The 13,010-nt window shown below is 39.3% G+C and overlaps 1 protein-coding gene across 7 annotated transcripts in view; it reads left to right on the top strand.

The window, feature by feature from the left end:
* Positions 1 to 6,045, top strand: part of TSNARE1 (t-SNARE domain containing 1) — a 490,264-nt gene extending 484,219 nt beyond the window's left edge. For all 7 annotated transcript variants that reach the window (XM_086741344.1, XM_086741345.1, XM_086741338.1 and 4 more), the window contains one exon: positions 5,650 to 6,045. The gene's annotated coding sequence lies outside the window, so the exon portion shown is untranslated. The remainder of the gene's footprint in view (positions 1 to 5,649) is intronic.
* Positions 6,046 to 13,010: the final 6,965 nt, after the last annotated feature.

Here is a 13,010-nt window from a genome sequence, read left to right as displayed (position 1 = left end):
GAGCTGGCTTACAGAGACATTATCTTTCTTGGACCATGAACATGTGCATGTAGTATGGGTTTGGGATTTTTTTTTTGTTTTGGTTTTTGTTTTTGTTTTGCTCCCTATATAATCTCATTTCTTGATTTAGTTTTGCTTTAGGATCAACCCGTACTATCCATAAGATACACTTCTGTCTTAAACTTGTGACAGTCCCTGAAAGATGCCCATGTACTTGCATTAATATTTGCCTCTGAAACTCCTATATTACCAATGATCTGCAGCTGCTAAATTGAGGCCATTGATGTCAGGGCCAGATGTCCCCCCGACTTCCAAAGGATCAGGATTTCTGAGGGGGCATATTTCTAAGCTAAAAAATAAATTTTTTCAGTGAAGTTGAATCAAAGGTGATTGCTGGGTCCCAATAATGCAGTTAAGAGAATACACAGGAGAAATAAATGACTAAGTGAATATGAACCAATATTGCATGGAGTATATCATCACCCTGCTATTGCATTTTTTTTCTGGCAGAAGACTCTTGGGTTATTAGGTCTGAGTTACTTCAGAGTTACTTCAACAGGGTGGGTTTACAGACTATGACTTTGCAGAGCAACTGTAAGAACTTTCATATTGCTCTGATGCAAAGCTAGATAAAGTCAGTGAGAGTGTTGGCACTGACTTTAGTGAGAGTGTTGGTTTTGTTTAGTGAGGGGGGGCTACGGTGGCAGCTTCCATAAGAAGCTGCTAGAAGTTTCCCCTTTGTCTGGTGGACTTGGACGGTGATAGGGTGGATCTGCTGCTGGCCAGGGCTCAGCCAATTGGTGACAGAATGTTCCATGATAACACCTCTGCAGTAACGTATTTAAGAAAGGGAAAAATAAAAAAAAATAAGTGAAGAAGAAAAAGTCGGGGCAGAGAGGGGGAGGCACAAGCCTTGTGGGCCTTGCAGCCTTCACTCTCTGGCCTCCCACTGGGCAGCCAACTGCACCTGACTCGGCCTGGCCCGGCTGCAAGAAGTGGAGAGGAGATGAGATGTGAAAAGAACGTGAGAGGAGTCTGCCTGCCTGTTGTGAAGAATTTCTTGTGAGACAAACGGCTGCAGATGCCAAGGTCAGTTCAGAAGGAGGGGGAGCAGTAATGTGGCTCCTGGCCAAGATTCCCCTGCAGCCTGTGGTGCAGCCCATGGTGAAGCAGGCTGTGCCCCTGCAGCACATGGAAGCCCACGGAGGAGCAGAGATCCACCTGCAGCCCATGGAGGACCCCACGTTGGGGCAGGTGGATGCCCGAAGGAGGCTGTGGCCCATGGAGGACCAATGCTGGGGCAGCCGTTCTGGAGGGACTGCACCCCGTGGAAGTAATGACCCATGCTGGAGCAGTTTCACGAAGGACTGTGGCCTGTGGGAGGGACCCCACGCTGGAGCAGGGGAGGAATGTGAGGAGTTCTTCTCCCAGTGACGAACCAACAGTGTAAAATGATGTGATGAACTGACTGTAACCCCCATTCCCTCTTCCCTGTGCTGATGAGGACATGGGGAAAGGAGGTAGAGGTAATGTTAAGCCTAGGAAGAGGGAGGAGTAAATTATCTTGTTGTCTTTCTCATTATCCTGCTTTGGTTTTAATAAGAAATAAATAATTTTCCCCAAATGTCCTGGTTTTGGCAGGGATGGAGTTAATTTTTTCTTTCATTAGCTGGTATGTTTTGGATTTAATGTGTGAAGAATGTTGATAAACACCCTGATGATACCAGTTGTTGTGAATGAGACCAAGGACACCGTCCTGCTTTCCAAGTCTTGCTAATTTGCAGATGCAGGAAGCTGGGAGAAAGACAGACAGAATAATTAATCCAAACTGGCCAAAGAGCGTATTCCATGCCATAAACGTCATGCTCAGTATATAGGTGGGGGTTGGCCAGGGCAGGTATCTGCCTTGCTGGCATTCATCTTTCCTCCTCGTTTTGCTGGCATTGTTCCCTCTGCCTTGCTGGCTCCCTTTTGCTTCTTTGCTTGCCGCTCGGTTTTGTTTCCGTGATCGCTGCTCGGGACGTGCTATATTGGTCATTGGGACATCGGGTGGTGAGAAAACACATATTGTTCACTTTGTATATTTTAATATCCTTATATTCTGTTATTATTGTAGTTTTCCCTTGTTATTTTAGTAAAATGTCTTCATCTCAACCCACGAGTTCTCCTTCCTTCCCAATTCTCTCCCCCATCCCCCTGGGGAGGGGGTGGGTGAGCAAGAAACTGTGTGGTAATTCAGGCTAAACCATCACATGAAGTCGAGTCTGTTTTGCCCGTAATGGTAACTTGAATGATTTCTCCCTGTCTGTATCAAACCTTGAGCCTTTTTTGTTCTATTATCTGTCGTCCTATTCCCTCGGAGGGTGGGAGGAGTGAGTGAGAGACTGCATAGCTTGGTCCTGAGTGGGGCTAAACTGCAACACTGAGGTTTGGATCAGCTCTCCTCTTTCAGTGATGCAGACCTCCACTTGATAATTTCATAGGCATACTTTAGTTATCTTAGTCAGCTTGTAATGAATGCTGTTGTTTCACACTTTCAAGGAATCACTCAACAGACAAAAAATCTCTGCGTATATAGTGGTCAACTACTATTAGTAATGAACTATAAATTATCTGTATGAGCCTTCTCCAACAGAGAAGTTCATTGAGATTAACGTTTATGTCGAAGCCATAAATCTGTATAAATTTGAAAAAGTCAAAAGTTGTATCACCAGAACTTACTTACACGGTGTGATATGTGTCATTATATTTACTTAGGGGAAAGACAGAGATCTCACTTGGTTTCAAACAACAGCAGGTAGGATCAAATTGGTTTATTATTCTCAAAAATTTATCTTCCCATGAGACTAGTTCCTTAATTCACAGGCAGAACAGACTAGCCTAAATAAATGAGCAGAGTCTACACTGTAAACCCCAGACAGTTGAAAGATGCTTCTCTGAAGCTGAGGAGGGCTGTAGGATGGATCCATAGCTGAAGTCCCTATTGCAACTTAGAACTACCACAAAATTAGAGCAGCTTATTACAGTCTGGTTTTGCAGTTCACAGGAAAGAAATCTGTTAGTCTGCACAGGAGAGTAATCTTAGCAGCCTGATAGCAGCAAGGTCTTTTTTCATTTGCCTCTTCCTTTCTTAATCTCTCTCTTTAGGGATAAAAAGTCAAGATCAATATGCCCGTTTCCTTTTGTTGACTGTGAAGGTAGTAGAAATGATTCACAGAAATATGGATGGGCAAAACCTTGAATCACCCAGGTTTCTACTGGTAAAGTTCCCTAGATTAAAAAAAAAAAAAATCTACCCTAGCATAATTAATTTTTTTTTTCTTTCTAGGGACTGTAATATAGTTCTCTATTTGTACAGTAGCTAACACAGGACTGTATAGTCCATGACTAGAACTAGAACTAGAACTAAACTCAGCATAGCTATTCTTACAGCAAATAGTAAAATTCTCTTTAATCAAAACCTGAAAGTATGACAGGCCTCAAACTCTTTTTCAGTAACTAAAAATAACTCATTTTTTTATCCTAATCTAAACCAAAAACATGTATTAAGTTTGTTGGTTTGTTGGCCCAGTATATCTTGTAGTTAGATAGTGTCTGGAGAATCTCTCTCGTTACACTCAAGAGTCAAGTCCGTATTATCTGTTTCTATTTTAAATGGCTTTTGCAATGCTGAATATTTTTCCTGCCTATGAAACAAGATTCATAATCCCCTGTAGCTGCAGGGCCTGCCAAGAGTAATGGCTTGTAGTGGTGGCAGGGTCTGCTTTCATGTCAAACATATGGCATCCTTCATCCTAGTTCTCGGACAAAAAGCCTGTCCCAAAGTCCACAGGATTGGATTAGACTGCGTTCTTTCTCCCCTGTACACAAGCATGTGTGAGCTCTCCCTCACTTTAAAGGTCATCCAGTCCAACTCCCCTGCAAGGAGCAGGGACATCTCCAACCACATCAGGTTGCTCAGAGCCCCGGCCAACCAGACCTTGAATGTTTCCAGGGATGGGGCATCCACCACCTCTCTGGGCAACCTGTTCCAGCATTCCACCACCCTCATTGTAAAAATTTTTTTCCTTATATCCAGTCTGAATGTGCTTCCCTCTATTTTAGAACCATTACCCCTCATCCTATTTGTGTTTCTAGATTTAGGTTTCCACAGGGTACATTTCTGCGTCTAACAAAGTAATTCTAAAGATCCCTTTGTAGTTAATGCTAGCCAATAACCATCAGTAAAATTTAGGTCATTCTGAAGTTGGTGACTTTATTCAAATCACCCCCACCCTAAAAATTCATTGACTGTATATTGATTAGATCTGTAATGACTGTAATAGAAGCCTGGAGCCTGGGAGCCATTATACTCAGATGGAAATATCTACACCCTAAATTAGCTGAGATCAATGTCATCTTTGGAAGGATACCCTTTCTCACTGAAGAAGAGTGTTTCTGTTTGCTTTTTGTGGTGTTTATGTGAATGCAAGGCAGGAACTGTCTTCTATGGTTTGTATATGCAGCACAGCACACAACAGACACCTGATTTCAAAAGATTATATAAATGATATCTTCTTATGAACAATTTTAATAATAGGCGTAAATAACAATATGTACGTGGTTTTGTATTTTGTTGCTTTGAAGGAGTGGAGCATCTGATCTCTGCTCTATTTTGACTCCTTGTTGGTTTAGAGTAAAGCATGACTAAAACAAAGAGTGTTTTTAAGGCTTTCATCTGTAGTAAAAAAAAAAATGTTTCTCCATTATGGGCTCAATAATAGTAACAGACTATTTTTCATCCTTTTCCTTTCCCTTGATACCAAGTTTGACTAGATGGTCTTGCATAGCATATAGACACAAACAATATTAACTAAGGAAGTAGAGGTAGAATAAACACAAACACTACAAAAACCTGCTTATATTTTTCATAGTAATATTTACTACAAACACACGGACCTGCTTCATGGAGTGGTTAGTGCAAAAAATACAATTTGTCTAATTTCAGAAGTCTATAGTGCTGATGTCTGTCTTGGAGGTGCTGATGTCTTTCCTAGGAGGTTTCCCTTACAGTAATTGGAGAGAAACATTCACTTTCATAAAAAATTGCCTCTTTATTTCCATTAACTGTCTGCATAAATAGTGTAAACATTTTATATTTTAGAGATCTACACATGGTATAGTGAGTTATTCCTACCAAGAGGAAATGTCTAATGGATTCATTGCATGGAAAAATGGAAAACAGACTAAGATTTCTCAGATATATTATCTCCTGAGAAGTGCATCAGTGTCATACTCTGGCTTCTAGACTTAGTCCACTTTGCAGGAAAATGTATTGTTAAAACTAAATGCATCATCCTCCAGGTATGGGAAGTGCTGGCGTTGAAGAGAACACAAAATCTCCTCTTTTCTGTGCTTCAGCAGGCTTTTTGCCGTATTTTCTTTATAAATTTGTTTTGTCTCTACTCTCAGCGTCCCCACTCCTTCCACTTCCACAGTTACCTTAGGCTGGAATCAGAGAAAATACACTTTTCTAAGGTTATGCCTGCTTCATTGTTGACTGTGCGTTTTGGGACCACCTGGAGTAGCCACCCTTCCATTGGTAAAACTTTACATCAGCAATTCTCTGGGAATCCTGTGAATACTTATCAGTTATTTTTGCTTTTGCAGATCCCCCGATCACCCGGTGAAGTGGAATGGATTCTCAAGGCATTTGACATTCAGGCCCTACATCAACATCTGCTGTACTGATCACGTCGTATTAAAACTACTGTAGCCAACAAACACTAATTGTACGAAAGAAAAGCTAAGTTTTATACTGTGTGTTAGTATAATTGTGAACAATTTTTCCTTTTTTTTCTTTTACCCCTTAATTGCAGCCATGTTTTACCTTATGTTACAGATTTTAATTATGTCCCCTGTATATCTGGGAAATGCTCTTTCTTTGCCTCCAGACTTGGTATACAGTGTGCTCTAAGATACATAGCTGTTAATTCATCTTTATTGTTTGCATTTTTAACATGCTTCTGATCTCCGGTTCTGTTCATTTAAAACCATGAAAGACAACATGTTTTGTGTGATTCTTTTTTGTTGTTGTTTTTGTACATTTTAAAAATTAATCTAGCTCAGATTCTCATACCGTGCACTGCTGCTTTAGAATTTGCTCTGCTGGATCTAAGCTAAGCAATTTCACAGTTATATGTGCCATTTACAAACACATCAGTTAAATACTTATTTGATCCCATTGTATGCATAGAACACCACATTTATTTATGAGAAACACTAGTGAAAGAGCAGAACAAATAAACATTAAGATATATTATTAGCATTTTTATAAAAGGAAAAGATCTTTCATCAGTTAAAAAAAAAATCAGGCAAAGTATCTCATGAAAAATCTCAAATTTTGCATTGGATTTCAGTTCATAGGTTTCAATGCAATCATCATTTGGGATTTTGTTCCATTCTCACTCACAATATTTTCTGCTGAAATCATGATTGAAAATGCCATTTAAATTCTTCTTTAAATGTGTCGTGTCCTATAAATGTAGTTTTCCTCCAGTAAATAAAGCATTTAAAAAATGGTTTTAATTAAAATGTCATAGGAATTATTAAAGACACTTTCACAAAATGATATATTTTTTTTCTTCATGAAAAGTTGTATCTTTTGACATAAATGTTTCTCACTAGAAGAAAAAATAGTCAACTACCTCTATATGTTATGGATTTTTGGTTACTGTGAAGGTTTAGAAAAGAATAACAAATATTAAACTGGATTCTCACCTGCATTGATTTCAATTACATGCTTCCTTTCCAAAAAGCTGACACAGTCTTTCGTCAGTAAAGGCTGAGCACAGAAAATGCTCAGAGAAATCTTGCAGGTGCTTAAGCTCACTCAGGGTCAAAACTGTGAAACTTCTTAAATCAGTGCAGTTGATTTGGTGAAGAAACAAAAGTCAGAGTTTCTAGTGATTTTTCTCTAGATTTCTCCTACGAAAATCTACATAACTGAATCATTATATATAATATTAAATATTCATTAGTTGCTATGAAGAAAAGCTAATTAATAGAACAATACTCTTTTTTTTTTTCCAGCCAAGCTTACTGCTGGCATGAAATTATGAATTATGATACCTACTGCTTTACCTTACTACAGAGAGTGTACTTCTGAAATAGAGTTCCCTACTTAAATCCACTGCAAAGTGCAGACTGTCTCTGTCAGCACATTTGGCAAATCCTATAGTGATGAAAATGTTTTCCATGTAGTTAGTAAGAGCTGAAACGAACCCAGCTCATAGCTGATTGCAAGCAAATATTTTGAGAGCTTCGAGTTGCATTTGAACAAGGGATCCAGAACAAACAATCCTTGCCCATTCGCTAATCCCATTCATTAGAAGCTCAGTGATTACCTCATTAGTATGATGCAGTGCAGAGACAGACTGATGAAGCTTTCAATGAGCCAGATTACACAGCAGATGCATTTGGCACCGATGACCTAGGCAAAGTATTTCCCTACCAAAACTATACAGGGTACCTGGCTTAGAGCAAGCATGAAATCTCTACGTGACAATACGGACATACTGCCTCCTGTTGTGTATTACAGATTTGGCAAATGATATTTCAAAAAAAAAAGCCATTCCATGAGGTTGCTATGAAACAGTATATTCATGCTAAATCATAGAATCAGAGAATGGTTTGGGTTGGAAGGGACCTTTGAGGATCATCTAGTTCAACACACCTGCCATGGGCAGGAACATCTTTCATGAGACCAGGTAGTTCAACGCCCCATACAACCTGACCTTGATCCACAAGTTTTCTGGGCAACCTGTTCCAGTTCTCATGACCCTCACTGTAGAAAATTTCTCCCTTACATCCAATCTAAATCTACCCTCTTTCAGTTTAAAACCCGTGCTTCTTCTCCTGTCACTACAAGCCCTGGTAAGAAGTCTCTCCCTGTCTTTCTTATAACCTCTTTTTACATAGTGAAAGGTCAAAATAAGGTCTTTCCGGAGCCTTTTCTTCTGTAGGCTGAACAACCCCAACTCTCTCAGCCTTTTTTCATGTCAGAGGTGTGTTCCCAACCTCTGATCATTTTTGTGGCCCTCCTCTGGCGCCTATCAAAGTCCCTTTGGATGGTATCCTTTCCCTCCTTTGTATTAACTGCCCCACTGAGCTTGGTGTCATCCACAAACTTGCTGAAGGAGCACTCAATCCCACTGTCTATGTCACTGCTAAAGAAATTAAACAGTACCAGGCCTAATATAGACCCCTGAGGGACATCACTTGCTACTAATCTCCATTTGGACAATGAGCCATTGACTGCAACTTCAGTTGCACCTGTAACTGAAGGTATAACTGAAGATTCAGATTAGATATCAGGAAAAAATTTTTTACAATGAGGGTGGTAGAACACTGGCCCAGGTTGCCCAGAGAGGTGATGGATTCCCCATCCCTGAAAATGTTCAAGGGCAGATTGGATGAGGCTCTGAGCAACCTGATCTGGTTGGAGATGTCCCTGCTCCTTGCAGGGGGGTTGAACTAGATGACCTTTGAAGGTCCCTTCCAACCCAAACCATTCTATGAGTCTATATGTTTTCTACTGCTTTACTCACTTCACAGACACATTTGCCTTTGCCTTCCTCATGGCAACTATATCAAACAATGCCATTTAACAGCTGTTTATGCTACTGTGCCTTTGGATGAAAATACTGACAAAGTGTTTTCTTCTTTGAAATATCACAGGCAGAGACACGGAACTCAAAGCTTCCCAACAGCAGGCAGTTCAATTTGGGCAGATCCTGCAAGCCACCACGGGGTAGAGGGTTAATATAAGAACAGGATGTGAGAAGGGAAAGTTCTAATAAAAGCTATTTTCATGGACATTATGAGGAGCTAGAGCATGCTGGCAACAGTGGAAGAAAAGTTAAAAAGATACTGACAAAGTAAATTAAAAAGAGGCACACCAGAAACATAGTGAGCTAAGTACCCGGTTCAATTATTAAATTGTCAGGTTCTCTTACTTAGGAGTGGAATAGGAAGTAGTTCTTGCGTCTGGTGCCTTAAGGACAAGTGTGAACATGAGAAAACAAACCTATTTGGCATGTCTCTTGCTGTCACAGACAAGACATTCAGGAGTCAGTGAAATCTCTTAGATCTGAGATCTTTGCAAATAGGGACTGTTTCCCAAACCTAGATCTACAAAAGGATATAGGTGTCAAAACTGATAGTGCTCTACATACCATCTACTGTTCAAACTTTTTTTGACCTTTTGGCCCCTTTTTACAATACATGTGAAAGCTTTTATGGGATATAGAAATCTACTGTGCTGGGAAGATGTCTGCTTGAGTTAACCAGGAGGAAGTCCTGAAGAGAATTCTATATCTTAATCACCAGAAGAGAGGACATAAAATACAGTTCTACTGACTCATCTCAACACTCTTTGTCACTTGGTATTCTATCTCCAGCACTGGCCATAAACTAGTACCTAGGGGGCAGAAAATGTACCTGTGATCCTTTCTCCCTAATAAACTCTCAGTCTCCATTCTTACTTTTTCCACTAAGGGGATTTCCTGATGACAGCTTGCAAAGGAGTTTCAAAGGTCTGCTACCAACTGAGAAGGAAAAATATAAAAAAAAAGAAAAACCAAAAACCTCAGGGTTTTGGTTTTTTTTTTGCATTGAATTTAGCTCCTACTGCTGTAATTCAATATCTCTTTTTTCCTTCCATCAAAAAATGTGATTAACAACCTGGCTCAATACATTCTTTCCATCTCATCATGATTTTGCAGCCTCTGTTATATACCCCCTAAGATGTTTCTTCTCTGGTGTGAACAGTCTCAGATGACTTGGCCTTTTATTTGACACTTAGATAACTTACCTAGTCTGCATGACTTACTCTTTCAGCTGGCTAAAGCAGTATACTAAACAATAGCTTTAGACTATATGCCTGACTTTTAGACAGCTACAGCTAGCTGAAAGGAGTTCAATCTTTTATCTAAGGTGTTTTGTGCAAGCGAGGAATCTTTTCTCTCCTGTGCATGATGCCTTTTGATCCAAAGTCAACTGAAGTTATTGGAAAGATCAGGTGTTTTATTTTGCTGTTCACCTGTTCTGATCATTTCTTCGGCAAGTGCCAGAGAAAGCAACAAAACTGAAATGGTAGTGATTGGCACATTTCTCCACTTTATCATTTCATGCCTCTAAGAGCATATGGAGTGAAAGTGAAGAATGATGGGACAGGTCAACAGATCATTCACTAACAACTTATTAATCTACAGTTCTGTCGATCTAAGGGGCCTTGAAACACTGAAAATGGCTGCAATTCATCTATTTAGTTTAAGTGCATTAACCCACATAATTAGGTGCAGCGTCTTCCAAAGCAGCAGTCCAGAGCATATTAATGATCCCTCACATGGAGCCTGAACCACGTTTCTCGTGTGTTCACTCATTATAGGCTTCCACACTGTGGAACTTAGTTGAACCTAATTAGACCACAAAGAAATATGGTTATAATTGGTCCGGAGCAGCTTAGTAAAATGTAATAAGGTAGTTTAATTGGCTTCTTCTTTGTGTTACTGATTCTAGAATTTATCATTTACTTTGGACAGTGGACCAAGTCCACCTCACCTTGCCATGGAAAACAGATGTATAAAGCATATGATGACAAGTGGTAATTTGGTTGATGATTATACACAGTAATGGCAGAAATTGATGAGTTTCAAAACAAAAGTCAGGAATTGCTGATCCTTGAATGCTATCAGTAACTGGAATGTTAATTTTAAGAGTATCAGATGCCATTTAGGAAAGAAGATAGGTCACTGCTCCTTTGTAAACTTTGCTCCAGTGAAATAGAGTTATGACCGATGCCAAAATCCCCATCATAGCTAGCAACTATAGGTACATGTATAAATTAAAGAAGAACCTATCACCAAAGTGAAAATGTTTGACTTTTGGTTGATATAAATAGGGCAAGGAAGCCCCTGTCGTAAGATTTTGGGAAAATGTGTAGGAAAATGAATATTTAATAGATTTACACTACTAATTTCATTAGAGATTCTTTTTTCCACTCTTCCTCCCTTCCTTCTTTCCTTTTTCTCTTCTCTTTTCTTCCTCCCTTCCTTCTTTCCTTTTTCTCTTCTCTTCTCTTCTCTTCTCTTCTCTTCTCTTCTCTTCTCTTCTCTTCTCTTCTCTTCTCTTCTCTTCTTCCTTTCTTTCTTTTCTCTTTCTTTCTTTCTTTTTTTTCTTTCTTTCTTCTCTTCTCTTCTTCCTTTCTTTCTTTCTTTCTGTTTCTTTCTTCCCTTTTTCCCTTCTTCTTTCCTTCCTTCCTTTCTTTTCTGAGACCATTGTAGAAGTTAAGTAATATTCTTTTGCCCCTGAAGTTGTACAGTTGATGAACCACTGTTGAAAATGAATACTTTTGACTATACATTATCAGGATATAGCTACTTCTGTTAGAAGATGGATGCTGGACTAAAATGAAGTCCATTGAGTTTTAGATGTCAGAGCACCATAGGGATCAGAGAAAAAGAAGATTGAAAAAAAAATAGTTTGGGTTTCCACACTTCAGGTATGCATTTCTGGACTTCTCAGTTCATACAAAGTAAAACATAGAAAGAATTGATGTTTCCAGAGTTGTAAGGAATGTGACTTCTTAAAATATGTTGGGAAATTGCATTGTTTTAAGGCACACATGTGGGACAGAAAGTGACAAAGAGAAGGAAGGAGAGAGACAAATTCGTACATGTATTATTGAAGAGGTTATACACGTAACCTCAACTAATTGGTATTTTTTACAAGACTACAGATGCTTAGGGTTACAGAAGCTCAATGAACAACAAGATTGAGATGACAAATAAGGGAAGGAGTTGACAAATAAAGAGATGAGATAAAATTAAAGGCAGATTGATGCATATTTACATTTGAACATTTCTAATACACCTAATTGTTTATTCAAGTGCTTGAATCCTACATTTAACCAAACTGAGATATGCAGATTCACTGCTTCTAGTCTCACTGTCAAGTACTGGTGCTGCACTTTCTTCTGTCATCTCTATTCTTTAATTTCTTGTCATTTTATGAATCAGTCAAGTTACTTAATGACTATGGATGGCACCATGGTTTCAGAAGTGGTTTGCCAATGCACATGTGAGGAAATAGAAAACAACATAGAACAAAACTGCAGACAAGAAAGCAAAGTAGATGTTCCCAGAGAGGCCATCCATCCTCATTGTCTTCTTATAAAAAAAAAATGAAGCTTACAAGCTGAGTATGAAATCAGAGGACTGTTGATCATCTGATGTTCCAGGTCCCAAACCTACCTTCATCTCCTATCTGGACTTACAAAGATATCTTCACCTCACTGTACCCCAGTATACCCCTTCCAGCTAATGCAGCCTTTAGGCAACAATGAGGAGCTCTTTGGACAGGCTATGAAACATGAATGATGTGATTAAGAATTCCATTACTTACATGGTGATGGACGATATAGACTCAACACATCAACCTGAGCCACCCTTTCCCTTTCAGCTGAGTTGCTATTTGAAATCAGCTGAAAGAGGTCAATTGGCTAGTCTGAATGGCAGACTCCAAGCCTTGAGAATAAGGATTTCCACCTTTTTGGCTAAGTCAATACGATCATTAAAATCCCCATTTGAAAGTCTTGTGATCCGAGAGGGAAAAGGAACTTTTTCTTCTGCTGAAGATTTTTATAGGATTAAAACAGCTTGATAGAGCTTAGGCATGTGGGAGATTGCTACTATCACCTTAATGCCAATGAAATGGTGGAGTACTTCTCACTTAGCTTATCTATGTATTAAAAAGATTTTTTCCTCCAAGCACGTCCAGTGAAGGACCCTCAGCAAATCCCTGAGGAAATTCCTCAACATTCCAGTTGAAATCACTTTTCAAAATGTTTTGCTTGAATTTGCAATGTCTTATTGCAACTTCTGCCTGATTACTTTGCTCCCGTTGGCAATCTTAATGTAATCTGTCCCCGCTCAGATATAACACCAGTACATTAGGCTATAGTGAATAAT

This window comes from Chlamydotis macqueenii, chromosome 2 (assembly GCF_036417535.1).
Source record: "Chlamydotis macqueenii isolate bChlMac1 chromosome 2, bChlMac1.mat, whole genome shotgun sequence".
Classification (NCBI taxonomy): domain Eukaryota; kingdom Metazoa; phylum Chordata; class Aves; order Otidiformes; family Otididae; genus Chlamydotis; species Chlamydotis macqueenii.
Note: the sequence above shows the minus strand (reverse complement) of the source record. Positions and strands in the feature narration are given on the sequence as shown.